We start from the raw sequence: 19,971 nt of genomic DNA, 5'->3' as shown, positions 1-19,971 counted from the left end.
ACGATAGGTACACATAACCCGGTGCAAAGACAGACGGACGATTCCAAGGATTTGGACGCCTCATCTGTAAAAATTGACAGGAATACCGTCACGCTACGTAGCGTTTCATGGAACTCGTTTGTTGTGGCCGTTTTTCATTGTTATACGACACTTGCAGAATAGAACACCTCTTGCAAGCAGCCTGTGCCTGAATTTACCGGCATGCTCTAGGCGGAAGTGTAACAAAAAGTTAACGAATGCATCAGAAATCCCTGAATAGCCAGAACCATCCATAGCTCAAAGCATGTTCTACAACAACCTGTAGCTGCTATTACAACGACGCCACACACAACATGATGCCAAGTAAGATGCCATGTTACAGTTAGTATGCGAAATCCGTTAGGTTGCAACGTAACTAGTTACGTTGTAAACTAACTGACCGTTCAGTTACTTTGCAAACTAACTAGTTAGGTTGCAAACTACCTAGGTACGCTGCAACGGAATTCAGAGTCATTGAACTGACCCGAGAAATGACCGAGTGCTTCTTTGATGATCTTTGACGCTCTTTCGGATGCCGCTCACCGCGAGTCGCTACCTGGCTCAGGAGCCCAGTTAGAGGGGGTGTTCAAATACCCCTGGCCTGGCGCGGTTGGCGCCAACCACCGGCCCGACGCGGGTTAAACCAATATAAACGTTGAGCACAACCCTTGGGACAATCACAGAACTTCGCGCTAACAACTCGCGACTGAACATTAGAATTGATGTACAGTTATTGCCACTGAGCCGTCCATTTCGCATACTAACTGTAACATATATACGTTATGCCCCCTCCAGTCTCCGAAATAGTCCTCCCTCTTTATGTCCCGCGCGTGATCCCTGACCTCCACCGTCCCCCTTTCCGCCTAACCATCCACCTCCATCCCTCTTCCACCTCTATTGGCCACGTCACCGCCGATCCTGTGACCCCACTCAGTCCTCTGGGGGCGGACTCCCAGCTCAGCTCGGTGACATGGAACTGTTCCCTGGTCACCCAGACGGCGCCCCTTCACGTGCAGCCCCCCCCCCTCCCATATACGCATAGTTACGTCATCTGATACCGCGGCTGTGGATTTAAGGTCCGAGCTCAACCAGTCTCACACGCGCCACAGTGAAGAGCTACTCATCACTTGTGTGGTGTGAAGTTATTTACGGACAGAGGTCAGGCAGGTCGGGCCGTGGCCGTTCTCCAGCCCACCTCACCCAACCCCACCCCTCCCGTGCCTTACGGGGACACATGTCTGCACCCAAGCTGTCAAATGCTCATCAAAGTCACTGAAAGTGACAGCATATCCTCTGCAGCCCTCCCCAGAACTGACGCGCCACGACTCTCCTGAGCACCCCGCTGGTACGGCTCATCAAAGGCGGAGAGGCGGTCGTGGCGACTGCTCGGCCTCACCCGGCCCCTGCCTGTGACCGCAGGCGGCGCCGCACGACTCGTGACGCAGCCACAGGCTGGACGTGATTGCCAAGCACCCATACAACCGGCGATGAAGCTGTCTTGTTGGTAACTGTGGATAAAAAAGTTTTTAATTGATCTTTGTTTCAACGTAGGACTTATGGATGGTCAAAATATTTTAATCAAACGAAGTTCGCCGCTAATGTTTTAACTAAAAGGCGATGCTTTCGCAGTTCGTTTAGCACACTGTTCTACAGCGGCCATGCAGCCTGAGTCGATGTATCCCGTCCAAAGACCATGCTAATTTTAACCCTCGCCCGCACATGCCATTTTCCCATCCTAGAACGCACATGGGGGGGGGGGGGTGCCACCCCCCGCGCCATTTCGTTCCTGTTGGAGATAGAGCTTAGCGGTAGAAACCAAAAAGATTCTTTGGGAAGAGACGAATCCAATGATACCCAGTTTTACCTTCTCAGGTCAGTCATTGACCTTCCAGGTCAGGTCAAACTAAAAAATGTTGCTGTTTTGGGTCACCGTTGGATATCAAGTGCGCTGCTTATCATATACCGATGACGATGCTGTTTTCTGGTGCCAAGCCAGCTAGAACCTCTTTGTCACACTACCCGACCAGATTTTTGCTGCTGAGGTCATTTCAGGTCAAGTTAGGTCAAGGTCAATTATATGTGTTTGTATGTCTGTGTGTGTCTGTGTGTATACTGATGTGTGCACCGATTGTTTTTGTGTCCATATTACATGAAATCATGATCTGAGAAGCTTTTACCAAAAATGTAGTCAAAAAAACTTCACAAAAAGTAAATTCAGCTTGCCTAAAACGCAATTATCTTAGATGACCTAGGTTGACCTTGACCCTGACCTTGACACCTGTACATCGTCGAACAACATGTTCCATGATAGGTGGGAGGTAAGACTGGCAAAAAAGGCCGAAATCAAGGTGTCAAAAGCTCACAAGGCCCATGGCAAACGCAAGATGTTAAGAATTGGCCATTTGGGTCATGACATGACCTGAAAAACAAGGTCATATCTCCGAAACCAAAAATCACAGAAGCTTGAAATTTTCAGTGGACATCAAGAAAGGATAGAGGAGCAGCTATACGAAAAATCAGCCTTCTAGCTCTAAAAATGTTGAGTGCAGAGCAGAAAGACTACCTGCACCCCCCCCCCCCCCCCACCCCCCCATGTGCTAGCGAGGGTTAAGTCGAAAGGTATAGTTAATTACGAGTATCTCCTTGGACTATGTACGCACTCGACTAGGCAGAATATTTGCCGATTCGCGTGATCCGATGACGCGAAGATTAGCTGGCTTTGTGAGCCGGCGCAGCAGGATTTCACAGCTCGGTGAATCCCGGTTAAGTGGGATCACGCTGTGATTAGCTGATGGAATATGCGCCTGATGCACCAATATCTTGTCTGAAGATTAGTGCCAAGGCCATCTTGTATCTTGAATTGGAGCGAAAAGACTACGGTAGAGGTCCTAATTCAAAAAAGCATTATCAACCCAGTACCCACTTGAGACTCGGACATGGTCATAACATCCGCCATTTATTATCACCGCGATACTGGTGACTGGTGAGCAATCAAGGAGGTCCATGGTCAAGTCTATAAATAGCATCGCTCCCACCGCGGCCACACGTGCCGGAAAGACTTTTCGGCGTCTACACGTGTAGGTTCCTCCGTCTCTATTTCCTTCCCTGCACAGACGTCATGTCTCTGCAGGGTAGGTATAGGTTCCCCCGGCGTCTGCACGATGCCGGCTGCACACTCGGGCCGGATGTGATCCCCGAGCCACAGGCCGGCCGGGCCGCGGCACTTCCGCCGCCGACACCGGTCAGAGGTCGGTCGTCACAGGACATTGCACGATTTCCCGTATTTTCGGAAACGAACGAAGCAACGTCTTCCTTATCATTCCACCTCATCAGCCATCACAAGTTTCAAAAGAAGTTTTGGTAAGATGGTTTGTAATAAAATAATTAGTCTGCACTGGGCTCATTCACCGAAACGAAGGATGTTTATTTATTTAAAACAGCCATTGAGCACTCCTGCCCGCCGCCGCTGCCGCCGCCGATCTGTCTGACATCATTCGATCATGACGCGTCCGGATTCGATGACGTCACGCGCCCCAGGGGTGGTCTGCGGCTGGTGCAGATGAAACTGGCCACTCGGGGAATTGCCCGGCGCCCTGTGTACCGCCGTGCCGCCGTCAGGGGGTTGGCCGGTTGGTTTGGTGTCCGGTGACCGGTGCCCATTACACCTGAGTGGCTGGTGACCCGGGGCACCGTCACTACAGTGCAGCCAACAGCTGACGACTGCTGCTGGCGGGTCACTCCACCACCTGCACTGGAGAATGGAGGCCAGAGGAGGCGGGCTGGAGCCTCTGCTGCTGACAACTGGTCCCCACATTACCAGTTCTAGAGAGTGGAGGCCAGAGGAGGCGGGATGGAGCGTCTGCTGCTGTCAGCGGCCACTGCACTTTCACTGGAGACCAGGGGAGGCGGGGAGAGGCGGCTGGTAGACACTGCAGTGGGACCGGTGCAGGGAGTGCTGGACGTCTGTTGCCTCCGACCGACCGCGGTGACGCAGCACCGGTGGTTGGACGGACGGGTCACCCGCGGGCCCAGCGGCCAAACGGCAATCAGCAGCCACTGTCGGAGGCGCACCGCCCGCGCCGGGACTGCCGCGCTCAGCACACAGTCAGCAGAACATCAGTTCAATGGAGACTTTGTTTGGGATCAATTCGGTAAAGGTCACCTCCTGCCGTGGCATGTGCTGACATACGGCAAATGAGCCCGAGAGAGAGAGAGAGAGAGAGAGAGAGAGAGAGAGAGAGAGAGAGAGAGAGAGAGACAGACAGACAGACAGACAGACAGACAGACAGACAGACAGACAGACAGACAGACAGACAGACAGACAGACAGACAGACAGACAGACAGACAGACAGACAGATAGACAGACAGACAGACAGACAGAGGGAGGGAGAGAGAGAAAGAGAGAGAGAGAGAGAGAGAGAGAGAGGGAGGGAGGGAGGGAGGGAGGGAGGGTGGGAGGCAGGGGGGGAGGGAGTGAGGGAGAGAGGGAGCTGCAGGTCACATTTTACGGCGTGTTTTACCTACTTCAGAAATTGCTTCACTCGGGTATTAGCGGAAAGGTTTACTTTAGATTATTCAACAAGGCATACCTAAGGATTAAGGAAACAAAGTCGCACGCATTTTCATTTGAAGTTTATTAACCTGTGCCCCACTGCACTGGGGTACCTATGTTCTGTAACGGGCCACACTGGGGGGGGGCTAATTATAGCCCCCCCCCCCTCTAACTCCGAAACTACTAAGGCGATTGTCAAAACTCAAATGGCGTCTGATAGCCCTAGATAAAGCTGTCGAACGAAACTTACTTCCATTGAACGCGAGGTCACCGATGACGTCACAGGTCAGGCCAAAGTAAAACAAATACCTAAACGTCTTGGCTTGTTAACTTTTTGGGCTCAGGCCGCCGGCTAATAAGTCAGATCAGGCTCGTTTTTGGTTCACATACTTGTGAATATATTCTTAAGATACTGTAAGAGTTTCGAATTTATGCTTCAAATTTATCAGGTCAAGGCCAGATCATCCTAGGTCACGGAAATCATACATATCATACATAGGACACCTGACACGTGTCTTATGGTCCATGTAGGCCAAAGCTTTCGAAATCAGTGTCGTCTGTGTGATTTGAGACCATTTTCAACTGAATATAGTTGAGGTCAGGTCACTTTCAGGTAAAAAAGGTCAAATTTCAAAGGTAAATTAAAAAAGGTGTCTATCCGATGCAGTTTGAGCTCAAAAATACGATGGTGCCATTTATTTTGGTTTGCGATGTCAAAAACGCACTGAAAAAAAAATTATTTCAAATTTGATAATGGTGGGCATTTTTACTACGAAGCGTACCTACAGTCCACAGCAGAAATAATGTGCGGTGTCAGTCAGAGGTATGTTCTGCTTCTGAAGCTTAGGAACGACTAGCGAGACTACAATGAAACTTTGAATGTAGCTTAGATGTATCGTCACCCTAGCAGCTGTAACTTTATCTATTGACATTTTCTTTTCGATCACTCCGCATCAAAAAATCGCCAGTCAAAGCCATCCGTTGAGATTGGTAAAACCACACATTACTTTAGCGGTGGGCTGTACAACTTAGCTGTTTTTGAAGATATCGGGCTAAAATTTCCCAGAGTTGGTCATCCGTATGTGTTCTATGACATAATAGGTGGGCATCGTTCCCCAAAATTGTAACTTCGTTACTCGTTCTTCCGTTCCTTCACGACGTGACTTCCGTTACTCGTTCCTCCGTTCATCTGCAAATAATGTAACGGAAGTTCTTTAGTCCGTTACTCCGTTACAACAAAAGAAAAACACGTTAAAATGTTGTGTATTTCACACATTTCTGAGACCATTCAGACACAAAATAAACCTACCGAGAAAACGGAATGCCCACCAAGTCTACCAAGACAGCGATCACTGACTGGACACTAAACCTTGGAACGTCTGGTGGTACTGATGCGCATCACTTGTCCCCGGCCAGATGCCGGTTGCCCTTCACGAACACTAGACGTTCCAGGTTGGCATCTGAGAGGGTAACCCTTTTTGCACTTAGCACGTCTTTTCCCATCGAGAACATGCGCTCGGCGCTTGAAGGGACGCCCGTGTTGAAATTTGCGAACACATGCTGCAACGCCAGCTCCTTCCGGAAGGCCAGGTCAGTGGTCACTGAGGCCATCTTCCTTCTTCAAGACAACTTCGAGCCAAATTTTTATTATAGCCTTGGCCACATACTTCTCTATATAGAGAAGAAGTCTGTATAAGTCTTTATATATAGAGAAGTCTGTGCCTTGGCACTTGACCTGCTTGAACTGTGACTGGTCTCAGGTTTACTAAACCTAACACATAAGAATGCGATAAAACTTAAACTTCGCTGCCACATTAATGTCTGTGGGTTAGTTGAAAGATTAACCCGCTCGGAAAACGAAAAGTAACGGAAGAACGGAGGAACGAAGGAACGGGCTAAACTGTAACGGAGGAACGAGCAACCAATGTAACGGAAGTTACTTGGTCCGTTACCCTTTTTAAAATGTAACGAGTCCGTTCCTCCGTTCCTAAGAATTGTAACGGCGTTCCGGAACGGAGGAACGAAGGAACGGATCGTGCCCACCTAAGGACATATTTTCCGTTTTTCGAAACGTCAAATACTCATGTTAAAAAATCGAGAATATGATTTCCAATTTTTATATAAATCATTGAGATATCAGTTTGATACCCTGTGTATTCTGAGTCCTCTCATGCAAAAAAAAGGATTTTTCTTAAAAACTAAGCTCTTAAGAGCGATTGCCATAGTTTAATGTTTTGCATAAAAATTGGCCGAACATGACGTCGCTGACGTCATTTTCGGCCGATCTATGGTAGCTACGAAATGTTTGCTTGGGTACAAGGTGTCAAATTGATGCAGCCAAAGGTACTGTAGGTTTTGTGGTGATACGTCCATAGATATTGCATAAAAATAGAGGGGGGAGCTATAAGTAGCCCCCCGTGGGGCGCGGGTTAAGCATCCCTTGCATTGTCAAATGTCATTTTTGTGGATCAGTTAATGCACTCATTAGACAAATAGCGACTGAGTTTCCTAAGCAGGGCAATAATGAATTGCCCGACTCCCGGACGCAGTCTACCGAACACTAAAAAAGGGGAATTTTTAAAGCTTAATATTGAATGAAACTAACCACAATTATTGACGATTTGTTGCATACGGCATCAGCACGTTGACACGGGGCTCACACCTGTCGAGAGCGCACCAGGTTCGTGGAAAGCCTTCATATTTCATAGCGAAAAAGCCTCTATGACGATTGACGGCGGCAAAGCTATTTTCCTCCCTCAGCTGCCACGTACCCCAAGGGCGATTCATTTTACCCTCTCTGACGTCATAATCATCAGCTGACGAAACTCGCGCCAGTCGGAAGGCGCTCTTACTCAGCCGGGATCTATCACGAGCAGATGACCGGTATCGGCCCGTGGGAACTGCTGCACCTGGCCAAATACGCCCACCGCCGCAGATACAGACGGCGGAGGTCGGGATCGACAAGGTCAAGTACATAGATGCCGGCTTCCCAGAGAATGCAGGCAAACCTTTGTAAATCTAGACAAACATCCACTCGCACAAACACACAGACACACAAACATGCTCCCATATAAAGTATGATTAAAATAATAATTACCTGCAGCCTATATGTACCTACTTGCTGCGGTGGATGCTTGCAAGGATCAACAAATCATTCGTCTTGGGTATTACGCGTTTCAGAGTTCTTACCAAACAAGTTCACTGTATTAAACGCTCAATTAAGTGACCGCCGGCGTGGGCAGGCAATTCCTTCACACTTAGCCGGGGAATATTGAAGGCACCAACAACATCTCGAGTGAAGAAATCGACCGATGTAGTTCTTGCTGTTCTGCTGCATACGCCGAACGTCGGCTCTTTAGAGATACCTATCACGATAAGTTTTAGGCTTTTAGCTACGAATGGGACTTGATCCCTTATGACTTTATTGGGTCATACCATGATCATTATGACCTATAAGTGAGGTTAGCGTAGTTTGCAAGCCGGATGTTACCAAAGACTGTTCAGCCTTAGCCCCATTCAATCATACACTCGTCGCCAGTCACGCAGAAATTCGGTCGACTTTCCTCAAATGACGTCATCGCTACCTCCGTCGCCGTGAAAATAGTAGCTAATTGCAGTCCGGCCGGCCGGTACCGTGCTTTGAGGTGATCACGGCTCTCGGTGGGCGCTCGTCACCCACAGAGGGCCGCTCCTCCGAACAGCGTGCCGGGCGTGACCTAGTCGGGGTGGTGTTGGGAGCTGCAGTCAGATACGCGGTGACCTTGGGTGTCGGGAGGAACGGAAGGACCGCTATACTTCCCTCCGGCGGGTGCAGGCCGCACCGGACGCGGCCAGTCTGTCCGACAGTCTGTCTGTCTGTCTGACTGTCTGTCTGACTGTCTGTCTGTATGTCTGTCTGCCAGTCTGTCCGACAGTCGGTCCAGCTGGCCGCTTTCGGAGTTCAGATGCAATCACATGCCCCATGGGGAAGCAATGTTATATCTTAACAAGTGCTCCAGGACTATTCACAAACTCTGCAGGGCGGAGGGCGTTTTAGTCCCTCGTCATCTTGTTTTGGTACGGGGACCCGCAGTTGCTACTGTACAGCGACCCTGAGTAAATTGTCCCAGCACCCTCACAGGGAACAACGACAAGCTGTCAGAGGGCACGCACAGAAAACCTCAGCTGTTCATGTACAGGGACCGGCAGTCGATAGCAATGTTATCGGTTGTTAGCCCGGCAGGCGGTGGGCCTCCCAGCCACCTTCCGCGCGGTGGGGGGGGGGGGCATTTTTTTTGCCCCCCCCCCCTCGTATCTCCGAAACTACTGGACGGATCCGGAAAATTCAAACGGCGTTCGATAGCCCTGTCAAATTTGTCGAAGGAAACCAAATTTCATTGACCTCGGGGTCACCGATGACGTCACAGGTCAGGTCAAAGATGAAATGTTTCACCGTTCACGGGGCTTCTAGGGAAAGCGCTATAACACCGAGTAAAACGCATTTTGTCGAAAATCAGCGATAAGGCGTCAGTTGTCTAGTACATATGTTGCTATTAGAGGTCACTGGTCATACCAGGTCAGGTCACAGGTCAGGTCACCAAAGGTCACCAAGGGTCACCACATGAACCCAACTTTACTAAGGTTGTGCGATGCATGTTTTATGGCCAGTTTTTCATTTCCAACTCAATGGTATTGGTTATAAGACCATCAGGTACGGTTAAGGTCACTTTCTGGTGGAGGTCAGGTCAAGGTCAGGTCAAAAAAGGTCAAATTTCAAAGTTGATATTTCTGCATAAAATGGGTATTGATTCGATGCAGCTCGTTACGGGGAGTCTAATCGTGTTCTTTGTTTTGCGCTACGAGGTCTAGAATGGCTAAAAATTGAGTTTGAAAATTTGACGTCATCAATTTTGAACAGTTTTTTTCGCTATAACTTGGCCAAAAAAAGAGGTATTGATCTCAAATTTGGTATGTAGATAGAAGGTGGTAGGGACTATTACATATATTACGGTTTTTTCGAAATTCAAAAACCTTTTTGGATTTTTTGGCTATTATAATTAAAAAAATATATTTTTTGATTTTTTGGGGTCAAATTCCAAAAAAATCAAAAAGCCGAAATGGCAGTTTTGTAGCCCTATTGATTCCACACCTTTTATGTCGGAACATTTTTCTGTATCTCTAAAGCTGTAGGCGTGACAGCTCTTCCCGCGAAACCTTTTTTTGGGTCGAAAATGGCAAAAATGACGTCACTCTGACGTCATTAACGGCCAACCTATCATAGCCTTTGGAAAAAAAAATTGTCACCATGTGCGCTAGCTACTCCCGGGAGGGTACTGAAAGTTTGGTGACGATCGGCGCAGCGGTTCTCGAGATATATCGAAAAAACTAAAGGGGGGGCAAAAAAATGCCCCCCCCCCACCGCCTGGAAGGTTAATGGACAGGACAGACGGCTGGAGTTGGGATTCGTGTACAGTAGCAACTGCGGGTCCCCGTACAGACTGGTCATTTTTTAAATGCAGGCTATACCACCTCGATGGCGCCATAAGATATCTTCCGAAAAATTAGGTTTGATTGAACCCGGGGAAAACCAGTTAGGTATGTGCGTCACAGGTCAGGTCAAACTGTCTATAGTTTCCCCCTCGTGGCTCTTCGGCTAAGTCTATTCTGTCAGTGATTTGAAAATAAAAGACGTGCTATCATTTCTTTGGGCTGTTTTATTTTCCTTTTCCCTCCATCGCTATATTGAAGCTGGGCTTTATTCCGCTAAAGGACGTCACTGTTAACAGGTAGGTAAGGTCAAAATGTTAATCACATTGTTACAAAAATGCAGACATTTTTCGTGTGAAACATGGTGTTCGGTCCATTTTGCATACGAGAAAATAGCCAACTTCACTCATGAGGCTCATCAACTTTGGTCAGTTGAGACCAAGTTCACACCAAGGCCAGGTCAAGGTCAGGTCAAACAAAGTTAGTTTTTGCAACTGGTCATATAATATAGGATGTCGCCGTGCGGCTGATCCCAAGGCGAACCTTTGTACGGTCTACGGAATAGAATTCCTATACTCGAGATCAGACGAACCAAGGGAGGCATTGAGGCTCAACGATTTTTTAGTAGCTCAAAAGAGATCCGAAGAGATTGGTCTAATGAGACCAGTATGGAACCGGAAGTATGTTGAAATTAGGGGGGGACATACGTCTGGGGGCCTCCCTGGTGCGCCGCCGGGCTGGAGCAATCTCCGATATATGGTAGCTGCTCGATTCGGGTGAAGGTGACTGTCCAGCCCGGGGCAGGTGTTTGAGGCATGGATAAGGATATGTGTGTCATGAGGATTGCTCAGAGGGATTGGAGGGAGATGGCTGAATCCTTTTGCTTGGCAATATGTTTGATCTCAGACTCGAGACTGAACGTTCAACGTTTACACGACTCTGTGGTGAGACGATGACGCCATCTGGAGCCAAACGAGCGGCTGGCAGAAACGAGAGATTATGAGCGCTACCGCCAGGGGTCTGCGGTGCCGATATTGTTGTGCACCGTCAATACGGGACTTTGTCAAAAGATGAAGGGAGGTGGGGCTAGACTGTGTCTGATCTGTGCCATTTAGGCTGATGTGAGGGCAGTGAACTGAGGGCTGAGACAGGGGGATGACAGCACCCAGTTAGGTACCTTTATGTGAACCCGACTACACATACCTACGGATAAGCTCATCGAAAGACTCGCTACCGCTAACCGCCTAGCATAATATATCGGCCTCTCATGCAATCGTAGAAATAGGCTCAGGTCGATCATTGCCTTATCTCAGAGTGTTCGTAAGTGAAAGTGTTGCGTAACAACACTCCGGTCCCGGCTCCGCAGGTAATAAGGAATGGGATCGATCTCCAATCAGTCCAATCACAATAAAGTTGTTTGTGGCCTTCACGGCTGGGAGTTACACGGTCAAGGTGTGACAAGCAGCCGCGGTTAGAGTTACGGCCCACTCAATGTGATCATAACACAGCTCATGTCGATGACGTTTCAGTATCGTTAGCTGCGAGTTTCGTAAGTGAACGGTTTACAAAGGTACTCAACAACAAAACGTCAATCAGCAAAAAAAGGTTTGCCCGGTAAGCGACTGTCGACTTTTAACGCCAGCGACGAAAATGCTGAAATAAATAAAAGGCAATCGTCCGAAGATCTAACTGATCTTCCAACTACTGAATAATATAAACAGGTCTTATTACATTGAAAGGCAATGGAATTATACTACGGTCTTGACATGTTTGTACTATTTTATCCCAGCGAACAGTTTTCACTGAACAGGTTAAGCTTCATGGACTGCCTACCAAAGCTGCAGACATTAATTACTGGAAATAAGAAAGAAGCGCCGTTGACACGGGTACCGATGAGTCAGCTGACAGTTTCACCCGGTAGCCCACCGCAGCGGGCCTTCAGGGCGTCCTGTCACACACCGCCACACGCGAATCCACGAGTTACCCCACCCGTGAGAGCCGATAAATCCGTCCAGAGCCACCCCGGAGCGACCAACTCGTCCTCGCAGTCGACTCCCCGCCGCACATGACCCAATTTGCAGCGATTCAGTGCCCGTGCCGCGGTGCCGTGGTTCTGACCGCCCCTCGCTGGCTCCCGGTTCCGGCTAACACACCGGTGGCTGCAGGTTTCGTGCAGGGCGCGTGTCGGCCCGCCCGCCCCTCTGTGTGCCGGTGGGAGTCGCCGCCGGCCGGCCGGCGTCTCCCGGTCCGTCATTATAGCGCCGGCACAGGGGCGGAGCGGCCGGCAGACCGGGCCACGGGGAGGATCGCCGGCCGACCGGAGTGACGGGTCAATCTGAGACCGACACCCAGCGCTGATACGGTCCGTGGTGGGGCGGGACGGTACGGCACGGCACCGACACGCCACTGTGGGAGGCTGCAGGTCATACGGCAATGTGGTGTGCTTTTATTGAAAGCATCGGCTAACTTTTTATCAAAACAGCTTAGCTTGGCTCAATGAAAATATATCATAATTTACTATTTTAAATACAAGTTTAAAAGACAATACAGCCAGCAACGCATTTGGGTAACCACATCAAGCTCTAATCGGTCGCACCAATAGGCCAGCCCCGGATGGTCCAGCGAAAACTAAAAGACTGAGAACTGGAATACCTACCGGTACAAGGACAGGACTTGCTCGACATTCATACATACTCACTCGTACAATGAGTTTTCAGTCTGCCCAAACGCCGAAAGGCAAGAGACTCTTGGCATTCTGCTGTCAGTGCCGGACGTGAAAACAAACTGACTAATAACGAAAATGATTGCCTTTTGTTGGTGACTACGGTACCCGGATGACCGTGATCAGTTGCTGGGAAACTGAGGACGACGAACTCACTGAACACAGGAAGCGGTGTAACTTCGAAACGGGCCCACATCGGACGAATTATTGAAGGAATGGAAACAGTGGAATCTCTAGAGCACACACAAATATTTGACATATAAGTGGCAGTTTGCAATAGATTCGAGAGTCAAACGTCTACGCGAGCTCTAAAACCTAGCATAACAGATACATGCAATAGAACTGCAAAACTTTATGCAACAAAAGTTATGTTCCTATTGCCACGGGCTTTGGGGAGCCCATTTCACGCTACTCTGTGGGCAGGTGCAGAGCGCTGCTCTGAGGTGTCTATACAATCAGCTGCAATTCAGTTGTTAGACGCACTGCGCAGCCCGTGAGAGAATGGGTAGATGCTTCGAATGACTGATCAGCCCGATCGGTGGTTTTTAGAAGCGGTTCAGTATTTCATCAAATGTATCAACATAGCTGTTGGAATTACCCAATATAATACCATTTATCAGAGGTATAATACATTGGTTACCACAAGTCCTCTATTCCACAAACACTCAACACTTTGTCATGATGTAGCAGGTAACGCCAGTTCTGTAGTTCCCTGGTGCAGACCCAGTGCGGCGCATAAATTAAAAGCACGCAACCACTGGGAACCAATAAGCCACAAAATAGCGTTTTAGTGCCGTTTAGTTGCCGCTTATTGATCTATTGAAAGGATACAGTAACCATGAAACGTCTCCTAAATACTGTTTATTGCGCATGTGGTCGCTACCGAAGCGAAGCGGCAGTTACAGATATTTGGTCGCTGAACATCTGGGCAAAGGTCAACGATGAATATCGCCGGCTATGTAGGCCAACAGCTCAGTGGTTGTTCCAGTGACTAGTGTCGCAGTGGTTCAAAGCAATAAATAAGGTGCAGTAAACATGTGCAACAGGAAACGCTCATTCGCAAGCCGTTTGTGCAAAAGAGTCCATTCGAGCTGGCAGCAATTTAAGAAAGTCACAAGCGCAGCAGAATATCGATATACTAAATTTCATTTTCATTGGGAGCTCTGCACACTTGTAAAGTTGTGGGATAAAGTCAAACTAAAATAAGAATAAGTATTCATGCTTTAAATTTTGGTAGATATTCTCCCTTTGTATTCATTTGGGCATTAGTAGAGCAGACGTCACACGAAGGTTTTCCAACTGAGGAGAGGCGCTGTAGGTTTGTAGGTTGTACGGTAGGTATGTAGGTTTGTAGGTTTGTAGGTTGTAGGTTGTAGGTTTTTAGGTTGTAGGTTGTAGGTTAGGTTAGGTCAGGTTAGGTTAGGTTTGTTTAGGTTTTGTTAGAAAGAAGCACCTCCGGGTAAAGCGCCTCTCCTTGGTTGGAAAACTTTCGCGTGACCGTCTGCTCTACTAATACCTTTATTTGGATCTTCTTTCCATCCCGCTTGTATGTATAAAGTTAACTATCTACCACGTGTCAATAATAACGTGATGCTAAAACGAATGACACTGAGCTTCCGGTGTAACGGCGTGTTTCGTTTTCTTTTCAGACCCAGGTTATGTGATGTGTGAATTTTATTCCACCATGTTCCACATAAGCTTCCACATCCGGCACTAGCTTCTGCGGACATTTAATTTAATCATCTGGTCCGTAAAACCAAGTGTGAGTAGATATGCACTCAACTTCACTGGCTATAATGCGTCAAGATTAACTTCACATTTTACCATTGTGTGCTATGCGGCTATACCCAAGTGCTTAACCCTCGCCCTGGCAGGGGGTCGATGCGACCCCTTCCCTAAGGTTTTTCGAAAATAGCGTTAAAACGGCGGTGTCCAGCACCGCCAAATTTGGCACAGCTTATAAGGCAGCCTTTTTACATATGACCTGAAAATTTCAGGTCCGGGTGACCTTAGGTCAGGTCACCAGGTCAGAAAAACCGGTACAAGTTCATGGTCAAATTTCAATTTTCTTTTTGCACCTGTCCAACTCACAGTTTTGGACTGCTTTCCTTCAAACTTTCAGGATGTGCTAAGTTCACCGAGTTGTATAACATATAGTTCGGGTTTTTTAGGTCAGTGACCTGAGGTCAGTTAGAGGTCATTACGTCGTAATGTTAAGCCTATGGGAAAATACTAAATTCGGCAAATACTGGAGATATCCGCTTCGTTCTATCACTTTTGTGCTTTGAAACCACAGTACTTAACAGCCGGTCACTTGGTGCTTCTCTGTTTGGTGTACTTATCCATGGGTCAGGTCAAATGAGGTCAACTGAGGTCAAATGACGTTTTTGCCAATAACCTGGCACATAATGACGCTAGAGCTTAAAGGTAGTGTGCCACCTTTCAATGATTTTCCATTTTATTTTTCCTAGGATAAGAAGCTTCTGTTTTTACCTAATATCGCAAAAAAATCAAAAATGGGCCAAAAATAGTGCTTTTTTCGCCTAAAAGTTTATCGGTTTTTCGATATGTATAACAACTGTAGTGGGCTGACCTGCAAACAGGCGTCGGCAACAATCGCGAATGCGGCGCACATGTGACAATAAGCAAAGGTCATTATAGAGTTACGACGTACGGGAATGAGTTATCAGCTGTCTAATCGTAGACAACACAATGTCGAATTTAAACTGTAAGCCTGTATTGGAATTGTTTCTTTAATTTGGCTGTCGAACATTAATTTATGGTTTGAAATATTATTTTATGTAAAATAATTGATATGAAACAGCCGTCTCTAAAGTTATGACCCCATCTCACCACATGAAAGTGGCAGAAATGACAATGATCAGCTGACGCATTTTTCTTGGCCGAAGTCAGAGCGCGCGGCCCGACGCACCAGCACCGCACCACAAAGTATGAGCAGAAGCCACCTGCGGTAGACCGCGCCCAAAGCCAGGGCCCCGGTAACGTGAGGTAGCCGAGTCGGGGCAGCGTGCGCTGACCCAAGCCGGGGCCGCGGCTTTGGGCGCGGTCTACCGCATCCCCGGGCAGCCCCGGGCTATCACATGACACCAAGAGGACGCGCGGCCCCGGCTTGGGTCAGCGCACGCTGCCCCGACTCGGCTACCTCACGTTACCGGGGCCCTGGCTTTGGGCGCGGTCTACCGCAGGTGGCTTCTGCTCATACTTTGTGGTGCGGTGGTGGTGCGTCGGGCCGCGCGCTCTGACTTCGGCCAAGAAAAATGAGTCAGCTGATCATTGTCATTTCTGCCACTTTCATGTGGTGAGATGGGGTCATAACTTTAGAGACGGCTGTTTCATAACAATTATGTTGCATAAAATAATATTTCAAACCATAAATTAACAGCCAAATTAAAGAAACAATACCAATACAGGCTTACAGTTTAAATTCGACATTGTGTTGTCTACTATAGTTGTCTACGATTAGACAGCTGATAACTCATTCCCGTACGTCGTAACTCTATAATGACCTTTGCTTATTGTCACATGTGCGCCGCATTCGCGATTGTTGCCGACGCCTGTTTGCAGGTCAGCCCACTACAGTTGTTATACATATCGAAAAACCGATAAACTTTTAGGCAAAAAAAGCACTATTTTAGGCCCATTTTTGATTTTTTTTTTGCGATATTAGGTAAAAACAGAAGCTTCTTATCCTAGGAAAAATAAAATGGGAAATCATTGGAAGGTGGTTCACTACCTTTAAATAATTGTGTCATTGTGTTCCTGGTGATCAGCCGAATCGAATGATATGCAATATGATGCAATTTGGTTAACTTGAACTTAATTGATTAATTAAAGTTTACTTAAAAATTAAGAAAAACTTAAAGTACACTTAAGCAAGCTAAAAAGTACATCATTCGACGCGCTTTGGCGTGCTGAGTTCACTCGTGCTTTTATTTTTGCTCTATCTTAATTAGATCAAAAGTTATAAGCGAAAAACTTTTGACCTGTTTTTAGCGAAATTGTTACATTTATACCCCCAAAACCCCCCTAAATATCGGCCTAGAGCAACCAAATTTGCACAAGGGCGAGAACTCCAGAGGGGCCCAGCTACCTACCAAATTTGGTGTTTCTAGGTGCCATAGGAGCCAATCGCGAGGGGGGTCGCATCGACCCCCCCCCCACCCCCCTGCCAGACCGTGTTATGAAAAATGCCCTGCCAGGGCGAGGGTTAAAAAAGCACAGACAGAAAGACAGACATTCACATGCCCCGATACTCAAAGCATTATACGTCTTTTCATATTGAAAGCTCATGGTTTGATATTGCACTGGATAATGGACATTGGACATATCTATCGGATCATGCATTGGCATCGACACGCTAGCATTTTTTAGTCCTCATGCACAAGTGTTCTGTACATCACCTTGTTGGCCACTGTGGATGTTGTCCTGCTTCGACACGGTTCAATCCCTGTCACCCCTGTCACCGGACACCGAACCCGACACCTCAGCGCACGCACGAGGCGCCGCGCGCCGCCCCTGGAGAGACAGCGGAGACTGCAGCGGCCGCAGACGGCGCTAACACCAGACCGGACGGCGCCGGGGGAGGGGAGGGGGACAGCCGCGGGCACTGGCCGGTCGCTGGCAGGCAGACAGTGGCCACAGCGGACCAAGGCTGAGATGTGAGGGGTTCTCGGGATTCAGCCGTGACTGTCTGGGCATTTTGTAATAAAACGAATAATGTGCGTATGTACAGTTGACAGGTGAGCGAAGCTTATGTACATACGAGCATGCTCACAAAACACAAATTTGCTTGTTGCTATGACACGAGCAAGAACAATGAAAAAAAGTTTTCCATTGAGTTCCTATTCCATTTATCTGAGCAAACTAATTGCACCGTTTACGAGCACCGTGCGTCAGGAAACCACAACATATTTTCTCAGTCCTGCCTCATAGTCTTTTTTTGCGTGACATCCGCGACGGTTAAACGGTCGGATTACACATCTTAACGAAACCAACCACTGCACTGGCACATTGACTGCCCGGTTCTCAAAGGTTTTGTAAGGTTGTTGTGAGCTCATGCTAGGCTACGAACAATCATTTAATGAACTTTTATGAGTTTACCGTGCTATTTAGTATGATCCTGGCAGGATCCATTGCCAATGGAGGACGGCGACTTGATTCTTACAAGACCGCCATTATTTCATATTTGTAATTTCAATACATGCGTCTGGGCGCAAAATAAGGAAACGACTAAAAGGCGAGGAAAATATCAGCCGTTTTGGCTGAAGCGTGTAACGCATCGCATAAAGGGTTTCTATAAAAAGTGGCAACTCATTTTTCACTTGCTTCAACCCTCGCCCGCACATGCCATTTTCACATCCTAGAACGCACATGGGGGGGGGGGGGGAAAGCGCCATTTCGTTCCTGTTGGAGATAGAGCTTTGCGGTAAAGACCAAAAAGATTTTTTTGGAAGAGACAAATTTATTGATTCCCAGTTTTACCTTCTCAGGTCAGTTATTGACCTTCCAGGTCAGGTGAAACTAAAAAATGTTGCTGTTTTGGGTCACCGTTGGATATCAAGTCAAAGTGCGCTGTTCATCATATACCGATGACGATGCCGTATTGTGGTGCCAAGTCAGCTACAACCTCTTTGTCACACTATCCGACCAGGTTTTTGCTGCTGAGGTCATTTCAGGTCAAGTTAGGTTAAGGTCAATGATATGTGTTTGTATGTCTGTGTGTGTCTGTGTGTATACTGATGTGTGCACCGATTGTTTATGTGTTCATATTGCATGAGATCATGAAATGAGAAGCTTTTACCAAAAATACAGTCAAAGAAACTTCACGAAAAACAAATTCAGCTTGCCTAAAACGCAATGTTTTTAGATGACCTAGGTTGACCTTGACCCTGACCTTGACATCTGTACATCGTCAAACAACATGTTCCATGATAGTTGTGAGGTAAGACTGGCAAAAAAGGCCGAAATCAAGGTGTCAAAAGCTCACAAGACCCATAGCCAACGCAAGATATTGGATATTTGTCATTTGGATCATGACATGACCTGAAGAACAAGGTCACATCTCCAAAACCAAAAGCCACAGAAACTTGAAATTGTCAGTGGACATCAAGAAAGGAGGATAAAAGAGCAGCGTTTCAAAAAAATCAGGCTTTTAGCTTTAACCCTCGCCCTGGCAGGGCATTTTTCATAACACGGCCTGGCAGGGGGGGGTCGATGCGACCCCCCCCTCGCGATTGGCTCCTATGGCACCTAGAAGCACCAAATTTGGTAGATAGGTGGGCCCCCTGGAGTTCTCGCCCCTGTGCAAATTTGGTTGCTCTAGGTCAATATTTAGGGGGGTTTTGGGGGGTATAAATGTAAAAATTTCGCTAAAAACAGGTCAAAAGTTTTTCGCTTATAACTTTTGATCTAATTAAGATAGAGCAAAAAGAAAAGCACCAGTGAACTCAGCACGTCAAGGCGCGTCGAATGATATACTTTTTAGCTTGCTTAAAGGGAGATTATGACCTTTTCCCACTTTATTGGAGTTGGGACCATTTTTTAGTAGGAAATGTATAAATGTAATGTAAATTCATTGCATTTTGCCGAAAGCACAAAATTACCATGTTTTTTAAGTTGAAGTAGCTCAAGCGCTCCGCGCTTGGTAGTGATGGGTGAGCAAGTACTTGCAGGTTTAAGTAAAATCGGTGAGTAAAAACTAAATAATATTTGAAAATTTTATTTTAGTTGATTGCTGCCTTTATGGTCGATTCGTGAATAAAAGGTTTTCTTATACGTTTGTTTTTTCGACGTGTACGAATGCTTTTAATTATTAGGTACCGGACAATACATAATTTAGTTGCAGCATTTCTCATTTTAAATAAGGAACGAATGAGAGCACAGCCTGGCTCTTTATTTTTGGAAGAATTTGGTATAAGTTATTCCATTAGTCAGTATGTCAAAAGATTCTTTTCATGCATTGATACAAATACATTACCTTTCTTAGAATACCAGTGAGTCGAAATACATGTGTACCGGATGACATAAATTTCGTAGCTGCGTTCCATCTGATTTGAATGGCCACAGTACCTACACACGTTGGTTGTAGGGTACTATGCACCTACAACCAACGCCCTACACACGACACTGACATCCAAGCTAACAACATAAACAAACGGTAACATAAACAAAAACCCAAGCGTCGCTGTTTGA

The 19,971-nt window shown here is 47.2% G+C and overlaps 1 protein-coding gene across 1 annotated transcript in view; it reads right to left on the bottom strand.

The window, feature by feature from the left end:
• The window catches only part of LOC122371887 (NADPH oxidase 5-like), a 60,063-nt gene extending 42,739 nt beyond the window's left edge, over positions 1-17,324 (bottom strand). Inside the window, exon 1 of the mRNA XM_043348654.1 lies at positions 17,181-17,324. The gene's annotated coding sequence lies outside the window, so the exon portion shown is untranslated. The remainder of the gene's footprint in view (positions 1-17,180) is intronic.
• Positions 17,325-19,971: the final 2,647 nt, after the last annotated feature.

This window comes from Amphibalanus amphitrite, unplaced genomic scaffold, assembly GCF_019059575.1.
Source record: "Amphibalanus amphitrite isolate SeventyFive unplaced genomic scaffold, NRLGWU_Aamphi_draft 001288F_arrow, whole genome shotgun sequence".
NCBI lineage: Eukaryota > Metazoa > Arthropoda > Thecostraca > Balanomorpha > Balanidae > Amphibalanus > Amphibalanus amphitrite.
The sequence above is the reverse complement of the archived record's forward strand: the minus strand, read 5'-3'. Positions and strand labels throughout refer to the sequence as shown.